This window comes from Cervus elaphus, chromosome 21, assembly GCF_910594005.1.
Source record: "Cervus elaphus chromosome 21, mCerEla1.1, whole genome shotgun sequence".
Classification (NCBI taxonomy): domain Eukaryota; kingdom Metazoa; phylum Chordata; class Mammalia; order Artiodactyla; family Cervidae; genus Cervus; species Cervus elaphus.
In genome coordinates, this window is record NC_057835.1 from 36,038,485 (window position 1) to 36,054,965 (window position 16,481).

A 16,481-nucleotide genomic window follows, 5' to 3' on the forward strand; every position below is an offset into this window, starting at 1 on the left:
AAGAATTTGTCCTGCGACAACATTCTTATCTTCCTTTTTTTCTTCAAAGTAATCAAACATAAGTTTTTAATTGATTACAAGGAAAATAACCATCTTCACCAGCTGCTGAAGCCAGAGTCTTAGAAGGCACTCCTTGGGGTTGAGGGGTGGGGGAGAGGGCAGAGCCTCAATCATTTTCCTGGGTCCCAGGGAAAGAGCTGTTTCCTGACTGTAAATGCTAGCTTGCCTATTCTACAAATATTTGTTGGCTTTTGCCTTTGGCTCTCTGACCACTATTTTTTGTTTGTTTTTAAAAAATGTCTATGATGGCTTCTTGTCTCTTTTGAGTCTTTGATGTTTGTAGGACTGATCTCCACAAAGCCATCCTAAGCGGATTTGGATTTGGGCAGAAGCTATGATTTGATGACTCTTCTCACTATTTTAATTGTTAAAAATGTGTCTGAAGATCCTCAAGGGTTCCACGCAAAATGACAGTAGTAATACAGCCCGGTATCTGAAAAATTCAGCCGATACATAGAAATTTTCTCTCCAAAACTGCCTCACCATGGCAAGGGGAGTGAATGACTCCGCAATATACGTGGCTTCTCCAGGGAAGTGGCCAACTGATGGCTTAAAATGGAAGCTCTGAAAGAGCTTGCAGCTGTCCCAGCGGACCTGCAGTTTCCCAGCACCGAGCATTGCAGCTGTGCTTGAGGGCTCTTCACAAACCACAGGCATTTGACTGCATGACTGGCCTAAAGTTTACCACCTGGGTCCTGAGTGAAAGAGGAACTACTGTGCTTGTGGAAATTTTATGATCCTATTTTGCAAAACTTTTTAGGCAAAGATCATGAGCATGTACAGGAAAAATGCCTTAGAGCACATAGTCAGGATCATATTAGGGGCTGAAATGGAGCTATGGAAATGTATGATTCACTGTAGAAATCAAATATACGTGTATCTGAAATATATTATGAGCCAGGTTTTAGCATCTTTTATATTTACTGTTCAAACTTGCTGTGAAATGTCTTTCTTTGGATCTGTGATAGAAGTGAGTATTGCTCACCTGATCTACTGCTCTGCTCTTCTTCCTGGGTGTGTGGAAAGATTTTTGCCTTTCATTTAGGAAGGTTCGTGTGACTAATTCTGACCAATGGACCAGCCCTGGAAGTGCTGTGTAGCATTTCCAGCCCAAGGCATTTAGTAGAGGTGTGAGTTCTCCACTCTCTCTTTTTTATGCGTCAGTGATTCTGGATGTTATAAATTAAGACAGCAGAGTTAAAGGTGTTTGGGTTCATGACTGTGTGCAGAGCTCCTGCTGACCTGTGCATGTGTGTGCATGTGTGTGTGTGTGTGTGTGTGTGTGTGTGCACGCGCGCGTGCTAAGCTGCTTCAATGGTCTCTGACTCTTTGCAACCCCATGCACTGTAGCCTGTCAGGGTCCTCTGTCAATGGGATTCTCCAGGCAAGAATACTGAAGTGGGTTGCTATGCCCTCCTTTCGGGGATCTTCCCAACCCAGGGATCAAACCTGTGTCTCCTGCATTGCAGACAGATTTTTTACCATCTGAGCCACCAAGGAAGTCCAGATGTCACAGCTTACTTGATGATAGAGTCACACATTAGACATTATTCACATGCAGTGCTGGTGATCACTGTTATATAAGCATTAAGGTTAGATAAGCACAGGCAGCTGGAGAATCCTAGCTTGACTAGTGGATTTTCCTAAGCTTGACTCTTCTTTGGGGAAACAATCAGAAAGAGTATCACCACCCTGGAAAAGAGGTCACCTCATGCATCGTCCCAACTTGAAATCTATCAGCGAAGCTCCATACATACCCAGACTGTTTATATTGGAAGGACCGATGACAAGAGCAGATGAAAGAATATTAATAATCGTATTAATACCCTGGTTATTAGTTCAAAACCAACAGCGTTAAACCAAAGAGCCAGATTAGCACAAGGGATATCACTGTTTATTGATGGAGAGAGACCTCGATTGCAAGAAGATAAGCCAGCAGTGATGCTGAGAAAACTGCTCAAATGGTCTTAAGCAGATGAGTCCAACCTGGCTCGCTGAACCGTGGGCTTCCGCTGACTATAAACACTGTCGCCTGGAAGCATTTTGTTTTATAACATATGCTGGGAGAGGCCTAATTTTTTTTAATATGTTCAGTAATAGGAATAGCTATTCATATTTAGTATTTACTGTGAGACAAAGTTTGGGCCAAGTGTCATGTGGGTGCTAAGCTGCTTCAGTCTTGTCTGACACTTTGTGACTCTACAGACTGTAGCCCACCAGGCTTCTCTGTCCACAGGATTCTGCAGGCAAGAATACTGGAATGAGTTGCCATTTCCTTCTCCAGGGGATCTTCCCAACCCAGGGATTGAACCTGTGTCTCTTACATCTCCTGCATTGGCATAGGCAGGCAGGTTCTTTACTACTACCGCCACATGGAAAGGCCCCAAGCAAATCAATCAGTTAATATCTTTATCACTTGGTGGATGAGGGATTTGAGAGTTAACACTCTGAGTAGTCACTCAAGCCAAGGAGTGGTGGAGCCAAGGATTTGAACCCCCATTGTCTGATGTGTGAAACCAAGGATGTGGATATTACATTGTCCCCTCTTCATGAGCACATGGTATGGCTTCAGCTTGACTGCAATGAGTAAGTGATTAGATGTATGGCAGACCACCACGTGACCCCGGTTTTCCTGTCCCCACTGGGAAAGGCCTACTCTTTACTTTTTCCTCTGTTGGATGAGACTGGGCAGTATGGAATTCAAAGTAAATATTTACAGTTGTTCTCTGGTCTTTGGAAATTTCCTGGTCCTCTCCAGTTTTAGACTTTTGGACAGACTTTGAATAAACGTACCATTCCAGGCTGGCTGAAATTGTATAGGTATTCAAAGGCAGGTCATGGATGGTCGGCATGGTTGGTGACCTCCTTGGAGGCCAGGAGACCAAACTCTTTGCCTCGCAGTGAAAGCAAAGAATTTCCTATGTGCAGCCAGGGCCAGGCAGCTTTGAGCTTTGATCAGCCTAGAGAAAGAGATGAAGGCTAATCCTGGCATACCTCCCAACTTGGTACCTCATTCCCTGACAGTCTGCCTGCCTCTATCCAGTCACACCTCTTTTTTTTTTTTCTTGAAAATTGTGGTAAAATACTTAAGAGTTTCTGTTTCCATGTAGATGTTAGTGCTGCATTAAGAGAGAGGGGTAGAGAGGGGATGACTTCCTGAGTGGATGCCCACCGGTCTGCTGGGTTGTCTTGTACTCTACTCTGCAGTGAGCATCTTTGGCAAAAGCAGAAGGAGCTTGTAGGGTTGCCCCTTGATTATTTTCTGAAATTGCATCTCAACAGAATAGGTCATCTTTAGGCAGAAAAAAAAAAAAGCCTTGGGTATTCTGATCACAGATACATGGGAAAGACACCAAATTTGCTTTCACTCCAAGTTGAAAGTCTTCATCTGCCAAGTTAGTTGGTTCCAAAGACAGGTTCACTGTTACCTACCAGGGTTCCTCGTATGAGCTGGCAGAAGTCAAAACACATTTATGGCATCGGCTCTGCATCTCTCCATTGAAATCTTAATGAGCGGAGTGTGAGGGGATGACAAGGAATGGCGTTAGGGGGAAGGGAGCTTGAGTTGGTCTGAAATACATGACCATACACATGAAAATCAAACCAACCAGATCCTCACTGAGGGTTGTTCATCAAATTCCCTTCCTGTTTTCCTTTTCATGCTCTTTGTTTTGTTTGCCTTTCCTTTGACTACATGATTCTTATGGAATTGGAAGTCAAGCAACACCACAGAAGAAAGTGAACTGAGATTGTGGCATCCCTGACTGAGCCAAATCCCAGAAACAGTGGAAATATCCACTGCCAGCCCCCGTCTGAGATTTCCAGCCTGATAGCCAGACCAAAGAGGTTTGGAGTGACATGTGGGCCTCCCTGGGCTGAGCCTTTGCAAGGTTTGTGTTTATTATTTCAGTCATCTGTCAGCAACATTGATTTCAAGGGCTAACCTTTCTTTTTTTAGAGCCATTAAGTAAATACACTTCCAATAATCCAAAAGCTCTAACTTTGCAGGGTGTGAAATATTATACTAATTCTTCCTCCTCTAAGAGATATCAAAGTTCAATCATATCCCGTCTGCATTTGAGATTCTGCATTTGTTAAAGACCCTTAGGCTGCTGAAGGTCAGAGTCAGTGGTGTAGAAGTTAATATTAATCAAGCTGTGTGTGCTGTTTAGTTGCTCAATCTTGTCTGACTCTTTGTGACCCCATGGACTGTAGCCCGCCAGGCTCCTCTGACCATGGGATTCTCCAGGCAAGAATACTGGAGTAGGTTGCCATTCCCTCCTCCAGGGGAATCTTCCCGACCCAAGGATCAAACCTAGGTCTCCTGCATTGCGGTCAGATTCTTTACCATCTGAGCCACCAGCAAAGCCCATTGATCAACCTAGTCTCCTCTAATAAAAGGCCTCAATTTATAGTTTATGCCTGTAATGTAGGGTCCTCTCACTATGGCTGATTCCAAGCAGCAGTGAGTCATCACTGAGCACACAGTTGGGAAGAGATGCATTAATAGATCTCGCTGGGTGCCATGAGCTGCCTTCAGCTCACCTCTCAGGTTTTGTCTGGAGAGTAGATGCATGGAGATACTGGTTCCCTTGACCCTCTATATGGGAACATTGGAAATACTAGGGTTGGGAGGGGAGTCTGATGACTCTCTGCCACCTACATACAAATTGTGACATCCCTTACACCCTCTGTGCTTTCTGGGTTAACACTTGTAGCTGAAGGAAAATTAAAGGAAAATCAAGACATATGCTGCTTGTTCTCTCTTTGCACAACTCTTGAAAAAATGAAGAAAAGGTTTCCAATCTGGGGCGGTGAAAGTTGACCATCTAAAATTAAACTGGGACTGACTTTATATGTGCTCCCTCATCCTGAGAACTGGTGGGATGGTCTATCTTAGATGAGCAGGTAACTCCTGGGGTCACAAATGTGCTACATGCCCCCAATTCAGACCAAACTACACCCCGAGAGGCATTTTTCTGTATTATGTTGTTCAGTCATAAGTTGTGTCCAACTCTTTGTGACCCCATGGACTGCAGTATACCAGGCCTCCCTGTCCCTCACTATCTCCCAGAATTTGTCCAAGTTAACATCCATTTAATTGGTGATGCTATCCAACCATCTCATCCTCTGACACTCTCTTCTCCCTTTGTCTTCAATCAAGGTAGTGATCCCTGAAAAGGGTCTATATTATATGAGATAAGTTATTAAGTTTGACCTAATATTTCAGTCCTGGTAGCCATGAGTCTGCAACATTTCTCATTACTATCCAAGGTGGCTCCAAGTGGGAGAAAGAATTTCCCAACCTCTCTCTCAGTAGCAGTTCTATATCACTGACCTCCTGGCTTTGCAATATTCTAGACTATTAATGGACATTATCTCTCAATCTCTTTCAATCATATAAGGCAAAGATTATCTGCATTTCATAAATGAACCCAAAGAAATTAAGTGGCTAAATTTTACACTAGTGATGCTAGTGGTAAAGAATTCACCTGCCAATGCAAGAGACTTAAGAGATACAGCTTCGATCCCTGGGTGGGGAAGATACCCTGGAAAAGGGTATGACAACCCATTACAGTATTCTTGCCTGGAGAATCCCATGGACAGAGGAGCTTGGTGGGCAACAGTCCATGGGGTTGCAAAGAGTTGGACATGACTGAAGCGACTTAGCACCCAGGCGTGCACACCAGTCATTAGAGCTAGACTCAGATTCAGAGCCCATTCTCTCTGAAGGCAAAGCCTTCAGTCTCTTTCCAAGAAAGTATCATCTCTTATGTATCTTGACTTGTATAAAGTGCTACTTTAATACAAATTCTAGGCCATGAATAAAAATGCCAGTCCCAGGGGTGGGTCTGGCAGTTTTGTTTTGTTTTGTTTTGTTTTGTTTTTTTCAAAAGATCAAATCCAGAGGAGAAGAATCCAAAGGAGTGGAGAGGCAGTGGAGGCTGTTAACCAGGGGTTCTGGCCCACAGATGCCTTGAATGCCAGGGCCTCTCCCCTAAGGCTGGAAGGTGTCTTTTGCTACAGTCATCCCTCCTGGGTCTCATTGTCACAGTGAGTGACACGAGGAGGATACTGCTCATTCAATTTGGGATCAGGTCCTGCCTTTGAAAGTATAGTAATACAGACCTCAGAGATGACGAGTGGTCATTTATGAGGAGGGGCATTGCAGGCCTTGAGTCCTCAGCTCCGGGGGAAGCACAGGTTCTTGTTGTGCCTCCGAATCTCATTGAGGCTTTAAGGACTAACACTGCATCAACTGATGAATCAGTGTCATGATCTAAAGGCAAGTGATGATAACTCCAGCCACACACCATTTGTTCAACTGCCATTTATTAGGGATAATCCCCCTGGGTGGCCGAAAGGGCATATTATTTATATTATTTTGGTTGTGCTATTTGAGGGACAGCTAAAGAAACTCTTGTTCTACAAAACATAAATTAGTAAGTGTGACTGAAGAAAGATCAAAACAAGGATCAACTTTAGAGCCTAGACTTAGTGCTGTTGCTAACTTGTGTTATTTTGGATAAGTTGCATAGCTTCTCTGAGTTTTCATTTCATCTTTAAAATGGGATTAGGATTACCTATCAAGGTAATCTAATGAGACTCAAATTAGTTATTGTATTAATACATGCAAATGCCTTAAAAATAACTGATAGTTATGAAACATGAAAACTGGCATATAGGCCCTGAATACATGCTAGGTGTTTATAGAATTTGAAGAGATACATCACAGTCTCTGACACCAAGGACCTTACAATTTAGTTACAAAGAAAGGGTACAAACACATAAAAGGTTAATCAGCACAAGTGATAAATGATATACAAACTCAGCAATAGAAAGAGCATGCAGTAGTTTGTGATTAACCTCCAACTGAATGCCTCTCTCTGTTTTCATAGGCACTTAGAGGAGGAGAAAACAATTGATGAGTGATATGTAAAGTGTTTTAGGAGAGGAATAGTTTGCCAGAGAGGGGAAAGAGAGAGGGAAATTGATAAATCAAGGACAATGCAGAATGAATATACAGGTGTATAGGATTGATCGCCCAAATTTGTAGGTTGAAGCCTTAACCCCACATAGTGTGATTGTGCTGGAGATTAGGTCTTTACAAAGGTGATTGTGGTTAAGTGAGATCATAAAGGTGGGACCCTGATTCAATAAAACTGGTGTCATTATAGAAGAGGAAGAAGCACCAGCGAGTGCTTTCTCTATCACTCACTGTGTCTTTCCGTCTTAGGAGGACACGCTGAAAAGGCAGCCATCTGCAGGTCAGGAAGAGAGCTCTCACAAAAACTGAACATTCCAGGAACTTAACCTTGGACTTTCTATTCATTATCCAGAACTTCTAGAAAACAAATGTCTGTTGTTTAAGTCCTTCTGTCTGCGGGGGTTACTTTGTTACGGCAGCCTGAGAGAGCTAAGACAGCATGAACTGTGTAAATAAAAGAGAGGAAGAGGAGATACAGGGTACTCTTTAAAAGTCTGTTTGTTTTTTTGTAATTAACATTTTGGCCAGTAAGTAGATAACCTTGGAGTTTAACGTTTGAAAAGTTAAAAGACTGAAAAGAACATAGGATAAATTAGGCTCTCAGGTTGACAGTGATTTTGAATTTCACTAAGTTTACGTTTTATCCTGTAGCAAGCATGGGCACACCTTGAGCTTTTGGAGAAGACAATATGCTCAGTAATAGAGCATCACATTAGTGAGAACAATCCTGTAGGAATAAGGCTGAATATTCAAGAGTAGAGAGAAAAGGCATGAGGTTGTTGTAATCGTTCTCTTGAGTTTAATGTTAAGTAAAAAATAATTTTTAATCTATATTAAAAGTGAGCTTGGTGGCTCATCACATTCCTGTATTTCTGCTAAGAAACTCAGCAAACACAGCAATTAATTCCATCTTCTCAATTATTTGTTTCTCTTACTTTATTACCTGGTTTATCTGTTTTTTAATTGAGTTTTCCCCTCTATCAGAAATAGAGCTTTCCTATGGAAATTTTCCTAAGCCGAAATGTTATAAAGTGAATAAGCAGTTACCTTCGGACACATCTTGCTAACAAATACACAGGATAAATCAAGATAGAGCGCAGATGCTCACAGACAGTAGTTTAAAGCTCTGGTGGCTGGGTGCTGAGTGCAGTTCCTGGGAAGTCACTTGGCGGCGTTCCTCTCACTGTTCAGGGTGATGTCTCCATAAAGGCTCATACCAAAGTATTAATAAGTGACAGGTGCTATTTTCACTTTTCACCTTTTATCATCAAAGCAAAAATTCTCTTCAGAATTCTCCTATTTAGCGAAAACAGGCACTAATGTAGGTCTTTCATAAAAGTTAAAGGGCTAACATGAAACTTCAAAAAGTACCTGTAGCTCTGTTTATTAATTCAACAAAGATGTGTTAACATCTCCCAAATGTCAAGCTCTGTTCTAGGTGAATAAAGATTCCTTGCTCCTCCAAACACACCCTCTAAGAAAGAGAGATACACAATAAACATAATAAAAAAGGAAATCAAACATTTATTAGAAGTCGTAGAGTATTTAGTATATAACTTAATTATAGACCTCAAGATATATTTTTATTATACATAATATTTTTATTATATATATACAAAAGAGCTTTTCTGTAACCTTTATAAAAAAAATAAGAGCAATTAGAGCAAGATAAGTTGAATTTAGATAGTTTCATGAGTGAATTTGTTGTTGTTCAGTCGCCAAGTTGTGTCCAACTCTTTGCGGCCCCATGGACTACAGCATGCCAGGCTTCCCTGTCCTTCACTATCTCCTGGAGTTTACTCAAACTCATGTCCATTGAATCAGATGGCTTCCAACCATCTCATCCTCTGTCACCCCCTTCTCCTCCTGCCTTCAGTCTTTCTCAGCAGCAAGGTCTTTTCCAATGAGTCAGCTTTTTGTATCAGGTGGCCAAAGTACTGGAGCTTCAGCTTTAGCATCAGTCCTTCCAAAGAATATTCAGGGTTGATTTCCTTCAGGAGTGAATAGATGGCAATTTTAAATATGATGGTTAGGATAAGACTTACTGAAAATTTAACCTCTACGTAGCCTTGCAACTGCATCTCACATTGTAAGTCAATATGATCATTCTTGTTAAACAAGGAAGGTTTTAAATAATACACAAAAAGTAAATTTCAGTAGTCAGGCTTGCAAAGATAAAGGCTTAGGCCAGTGTTTTAGTGATGGGGGAAAGAGATCAATGTAAGAGGAAGTGTTAAAAATAATTGAAAGCTAAGTGACTACCTCACCCTTCTCTTGCTCTCCATATTTCGAAAGGTGAGGATTCAGACTTTAGTGAATGGAAGACTTACAGCTTCATTAATAGAGGCAGGGCTTTCAAGTGAACGATAGTCATGCACTTGTGAAATCCATGATCCTTGATGAAACCAAACCAAAAGAAAAGGAAAAAAAAAAGAGGTAATTTTATTTGCAGTGAAAATGGAAAACAGCTACTTCCCTAAACCACAGTCTTTGAAGACTCTCTGCCAAACATTCTAAAATGCAGATGAATTGAGGACGGTTGCTGAAAGCCAAAACAAATGAATATCTTCACATCTTGAGTGAGGTACAGAATTCTATAAAAGTAAATGTGGCTCCTAACAGAGTATGGGTGGGCTGCAGTAATAAATAGCCCCGTGCGGTGTAGGTTTCTTTGAAATATGGGCTCCTAAACGGCAGAAATCATCTGAATGTGAAGTGAAATTAGTAAGACATGGAAAATACCAGCTCCTGATTAAAACCAATGGGACATGAGTTAAATAATTGAAGGACCTGTCAGAAGATGAATTGGATGCTTAATTTTGAGCCGTACAAACCTGTCTGGATGATCTGTTCACCTGAAGAGACATGTTCCCCCAAGACATAGGATGAGAAATATACACTGATGATGTGTGCAAAATAACACATCTCATTTCAAATTGCTGATGGCCCCAAACAGCTTCTGCTACTCTGTAAATTATTCTTCTATGAATAGTTGAAATAGAGCTACACTTTTACAAACCATGGGACTTCCACTTCATCTAATGTGGGTAGCAAGAACCAGATATACCCTTCCACCAAAATATATGACACATGGGTTTTGACTTGTTAGATATCAGGCAATGAAAGATAATATTCATGTGAAAGTGAAAGTGTCATTGCTCAGTGTCCAACTCTTTGAGACCCCATGGATTGTAGCCCATCAGTTTCCTCTGGCCGTGGGATTCTCCAGCAAGAATACTGGAGTGAGTTGCCATTCCCTTCGCCAGGGGATCATCCTGACTCAGGAATTGAACCTGGGTCTCCCACATTGCAGGCAGATTCTTTACCCTCTGATCTATCAGGGAAGTCCAGTGTTCACATAGAGTCAAGCAGCAAACAAGACCGGCCGTGACCTCTGTGGATGCACAGGTATGCGGGGCTACCTCCCAGAGCAGGAGCCGCTTGGAAAGGTGCCCAGTGCTGGCAGAGGTCACCTGGCAGGGCAGGTGGTCAGAGGAGGAGCTGCTTTAAAGGGTCAGGTGGGCCAGTCAATTAGGCAGGGCAAATCCTGAATGGAACCATGGAGAGCAGCGCACAGAGTGAGCTGGGTGGTGGAGAGTGATGGAAATGTGCTTGGCAGTTCTAGGCCAGAGAGATTGGAGGGGTGAGGGGTGGGGGTGGGGCTTGTGCTTCCTTCCCTAGAGGAAGATCTTCCAGACCTCTGTCCCTCCAGCATGTGCGCTTAAGTTAGTCAATGTATCTCAGTTTCATAGGAGGCAGGTGCTTTTCAAACTGCTGCATCTGGGAAGGGAATCAGAGTGAGTGGATCTGCATTCCAGACCTTCAAGAGCAGAAGTCTCAGTTAAAAAAAGATGTTTGCTCCTTGGAAGGAAGGCTACAACAAACCTAGACAGTGTATTAAAAAATCAGAAATATCACTTTGCCCACAAAGGTCCATATAGTCAGAGCTGTGGTTTCTCCAGTAGTTGTGTATGGATGTGAGAGTTGAACTGTAAAGAAGGCTGATCACCAACAAATTGATGCTTTTGAATTGTGGTACTGGAGAAGACTCTTCAGAGTCCCTTGGACAACAAGGGGATCAAACCAGTCAATCCTAAAGGAAATCAGTCCTGAATATTCATTGGAAGGACTGATGCTGAAGCTGAAGCTCCAATACTTTGGCCACCTGATGCAAAGAGCTGACTCATTGCAAAAAGACCCTGATACTGGGAAAGATTGATGGCAAAAGGAGAAGGGGACAGCAGGGCATGAGATGGTCGGATGGCATCATCAGCTCAATGCACATGAGTCTGAGCAAGCTCCAGGAAATAGGGAAGGATAGAGGAGCCTGGCATGCTAAGTTCAGGGGTTGCAAAGAGTCAGACATGACTTAGTGACTGAACAACAACATTAAGGACAAGTGGCAGTTTGAAAAATCTGATCAAACTTGGGGGAGAGAATATTAGCTACCTGCATCAGAGTAGCATAAAATTTATTTTTGAGAATATCTTCTTGCTTTTAGATGTTCTTTTGCCTTTCTTCTCTAAGAAAAGAGTTGACTTATTATAACATTTCTCTCATTTTGTTTCTGTTGTCAAATCCATGAATAATTTGTACAGAAACTGGGAGCTTGGGGTGGGGCATCTATACTCACTTTTGTGTTCCCAGTGTCCAGAATATACACAATAATTTTTTTATATATAAAGTATTTATTTTTATGCACATATTTACCTACAAAATTTACAGGAAATAAAACAATGAAGAATATAAAGAATACCTTCTTAAGACTTAGTAGGAGTGGAGGGTTTTATTGATGCATTTTGAAGAATACAATTTTATACATGTGAAAACCAAAATGAACACATTTAAGATAAATGGCAGCCTTGTTAAAAATTTTTTGTCCTGTCTTTGAATTTTCAGCTTTACATTAAATGAAATTAGAAAGATTGCTCATGAAATAATTTAAATCTTTTCAAAATCTGCTAATAAACAGGAAGAAGGCACCTCCAGTTCTTTAACATATTTACAGCAATCCCAATACTTTAATCTTAAGGGTTATTATAGTACAAGTGGCTAATATGCATACACCGTATGTCATTAACACTCTCTAAACAGTGACCGTTTTAGACTCTAGTTTGTGACGCCGCTCCCTAGTGATCCCGTGATAGAGTGGATGACCAACCGCACCTGCACAATACTGGTGTAACAGCATGTCTACCACAGCATAAAATCCAATTATCTAAAACAATGACTGTCAAATTCCCAGACAATACATAATTTATAACTAAATTTGTCTACTCAGAAGCCTTTGGAGTGTTTTTCAAATCATTTAAAAAATAAAAAGTATATTTAGCATTAAATGAAAACAATGAACCTGGAAAATAGCACAACAGTGGCTGAAATTCATATCTAGCTTAACAAAAGCTGTTTCTCAAAACATCTATAATTTCTTACAACATAATGGAGATGAATTTTCCTTAGTCCAAGCTCAGTCTGATGTTTTTCCTGCATTCTGATTAAAAGAGGAGTTTAAGAGTGAAAGGCACAGCTATAAGTAATAGACGGTTTTAAAGAACTGTGGAGATGGTAAGCAGATGTTCCTGAAATACTGGTGCAGGAGAACCAAGTCCACATAACATTTCCTCTTTAACGTTGGCATTGATTGGCTATTTACAGTAGTTTGCAAAAATACATTGTAAAAACTGGATGAAGTTCTGTTTCTAAGTTTAACTTAGTAACATATTACATACATACTTCATCTGCAAAAATGTTCGCAGGATCTGAAGTAATAAAGTGACACTAATACAGAAACACAGATAATCAAAGGTACCAAAGCACTGATAATGAGAGTCATCATCATGAAGATAATCTGGGGAAATATTGCACACTTCTTGTCCACTGTTGCTATGACAGTCACATATCCAACTGTAAAAGGAATCCTTTATGGCTTTTGCTTTATCACTTTTTGAAGAAAGGTTGTTTTAAGACCCAAAACAATGAATGTAGATTGTCATTGAACATGAGGCCTAGGTTTCAAAATTAGTTTTCCTGTATCATTACAAGACATATTGTACTCTGCTAGCACAGTTCGACATCAAGCAGATTGACAGTGCAACTACTTTCGTGTGTATTCCAGTGAAGAATAAGCCTATTAGAGTAATACAGCTAATGGTGAGAAATGGATGGTTCCATAAGGATGTGAAGAAGGACACCTTTTGTATCTTGGGATCTATTAACCAGTTCCAGGCACCAGTAACTGTACAGACAGATACCACTATAAGAAACCTTCTCCAACGTCCAGTGGCTGGTTGCAAACAATGAATATATTCAGTAAGTCTCCTCTCCAAAGCCTTGAGATCTTCCACCTACTTCAGCGAGTTCACGTTGGGCGGTAGCTCCGGTCACCGGCGCAGCCCCTTCTGCATCTCAGCTCCGGTCCCTACCAGGGCCGCAGCACCAACTCCCACCTCTAACCACTTCCCACAATAATTTTTTGAGTGTTAATATTTTCTAAGAAAATAAGAGCTTCTTATGGATATCATTTTCATAAGGAGCCCCAGAAATAATGGTTTTCTCCTATGAGTCTCATCCAGCCACTATATACTTAAGACTTGAGCTGGAATCCATGGTAAGGCCCTTCTGTTATAATTAATTGAACACAATGTCTGAGGTTTAAAACTTGCCTAACCTTCAATTCCCTTTACTGCTCTAGCTTTATTGTTTCTAGAACAACTATCTGTATGTATTCTCCCACTGGGAGTGCTCTCACATCGTTTAGCTCTCTCTTCCCAGAACTGCAAGTGCTGAAAACTGGAAATGATCTTGTCTGGGGCATGTGAATATATGTGCTCATGAGAAATCAAGAGGGCTGGGAATAGCCACTCAGGCCATAACTTTAAATCCACAGTGTGCTAAGCAAAACAAGGCTCCATGGTGGGGTGCAGGCTGCATATGCTAACAGAGCCATTGTTTCCCCAAATTTCTGATTCTCATCCAGGCAAGCCCACTCCAATCTAATATATTATGTTGTCATAAGAAATGTGCAGCATTACAGTCTGGTACATCTCTAAGTGTCTTTAGGGGATCCTCTGTTCCTCTGTCAATTTCTTGGCTTTTTCCTGGAAGTCAGATGGATATAAATACTTAAAACAGAACTCCTTGGGAAATCTCTCCATCACCAGACTTGTGGGAAAGTTCAGGACCAGGTGGTATTAAAGAAATTATGATAATTCCCCTCAGATGCCCTTTAAACAAACCAGCCTCCTGGAATATGAGAGGAATGGGATTTGTGTCCTAGTCCTCTTAAAGCCATGTCTGTAACTCTAGTTCTAGAAAGACAGTGTGTGTGTGTGTGTGTGTGTGTGTGTGTGTGGTACTTCAGTAAACACAAGACCTCTCCTCTTAGGTTCTACCTGTTGTCCTTCATGAAATTGATTGACATATCTGTTGTTTTTTCTGTGATTATAAAGCGTATTCCCGAAAATGTTACTGAACTTGAGTCCACTCACCTGCCCCATACCAAAGTCAATTTACTGACACCAGGTTGAGATGAAGGAAAGGACAGCTTTTATGGAATAGCATCTAGCAAGGAGAGGAGCTTCCCTGGCGGCTCAGATGGTAAAGAGTCTGTCTGCAATGCAGGAGACCCGGGTTCAATCCCTGGGTCAGGAAGATCTTCTGGAGAAGGAAAGGGCAACCCACTCCAGTATTCTTGCCTGGAGAATTCCATGGACAGAGGAGCCTGGTGGGCTGCAGTCCATGGACACAACTGAGTGACTAATGCTTTCACTTTCAAGTAAGGAGAATGGGCATCTCATGTTTGAAAACTCAAACTCAGCAAGGGCTGTCAGAGAAACCTTTTAAAGGCCACACTGGGTGGGGGGCGGGGGTGGGGAACAGTGAGGGTTACAGGGGACATGGCTTTCTTCTGACTGGTTGGTGGTGAGGTAACAGGGTGATGTTTCAGGGGTCTTAATCATCAACCTTCAGGTCTCAACCAGTCTGGGGTCTAGTTCTTTGTGGTCAGCATGTAGTCACCAAACTCCTCATTGGTGGTGGTGGTGTTTGTGAGATGGGGGCGGGTGTCTATTTCCTGCAAAACAACTCAAAGCTATGTATCAGATTGTTATGTGTATCCCTTTAGGAGAAATTAGGACTCTTGTTGCTGAACTATTGTCATTATTTTTCTGGTTTAACCACATTTCCTTTGTTTCTGCATTCTTTTAAGTCCCTAATTATTAACTGCTTGCACCAGGGCTCTTTGGAACTCAAAGACCTAGGAGACTAAAGCCTTCTTCTACAAACAGGAAATGGGGGTAGTGGGGGCGGGGGGGGGGACAGGACGTGGCATGAGCACCCTGTAGAATCTTGCTAGCTTTTTTAAGGTCTTAAGTCATAGTTCTAAAAAATCAATTATGTGGGGATTTAGAAGAAGCTTGTATGTAACATCCATTTGCTACAATGCCAGATTAGAGATTTCTTTTTAGGCAGAAAATTTTAAATATTGCTTGGCTTTGCACCCTCAGAGTCACTCCTTTCACCACACCATTAATATTATAAGAAACTTAATTTTATTTCAAGTAGGAAAATGAAAAGTTTTTTTTTGTTTGTTTGTTTTACAAGATCTTAATCATGGACGACTTATTCATTCACCTCTGCACATGAATCAGACTTCTGATCACGCAAAGAAGTTCATCTCATTTCCCTTAGTGTCTTACAGGCTTATGTGAGTCCCAAGTTAAAAGAAAAGACAAATTCTACTGCTTGCTTGGTCTGTTACAAATCTACCCAAACAGAATAGGAAAAAGATCTATCAGTAATCTAAGAACCCTGGAATTTGGAAATTCTCAAATGACTGCAACTGTGAGCTTTCACCAACTCTTGTAGCTTAGCAGTCAACCCTGATTCCAGGAGGGAAACATCTAAATACCTGACCCTTCTCTCTTATACCCTGAAGCCAATTGGTCAGAAAATTCTAATTTAACTCTCTAATGTAGCCTTTCCCCTTCCATCCAAACTACCACCAATTTAGTGCTTGCTTTCCTTGTCCTTTCTGGGCTGTTTCCATGGTTTACTTCTATCAGTGCTGATCCAAGTCATGGAGTAGCCATTAACTTTGCTCAAATAATAAATACAATGTTACTAAATGCAAGTTCCTGTGTCAGACACACAGTGAGGCCAAATAAACTGAGACAATGGGGTTTGGAGTAGAGAAAGGTTTATTGGAGCACAGAGTAAGGAGAACTCCAAACAACCCCAGACTCCCAGAGGGGTTTCAGCAAAGCATTTGCAGAGGCCAGGTAGGAGGGTGTTGTAGGGTATGTGATCAGCTCATGTACAGTTCTCTGATTGGTTGGTGTTGAGGTCACAGGGCATTATCATTCCTTCACTCAGTTTAGTCAGTTCAGTCAGTTCAGTTCAGTCGCTCAGTCGTGTCTGACTCTTCGTGACCCCA

General features: G+C 41.5%; 1 pseudogene; it reads right to left on the bottom strand.

The window, feature by feature from the left end:
* Window positions 1-12,997: 12,997 nt before the first annotated feature.
* LOC122679093 lies at window positions 12,998-14,544 on the bottom strand (annotated as a pseudogene).
* Window positions 14,545-16,481: the final 1,937 nt, after the last annotated feature.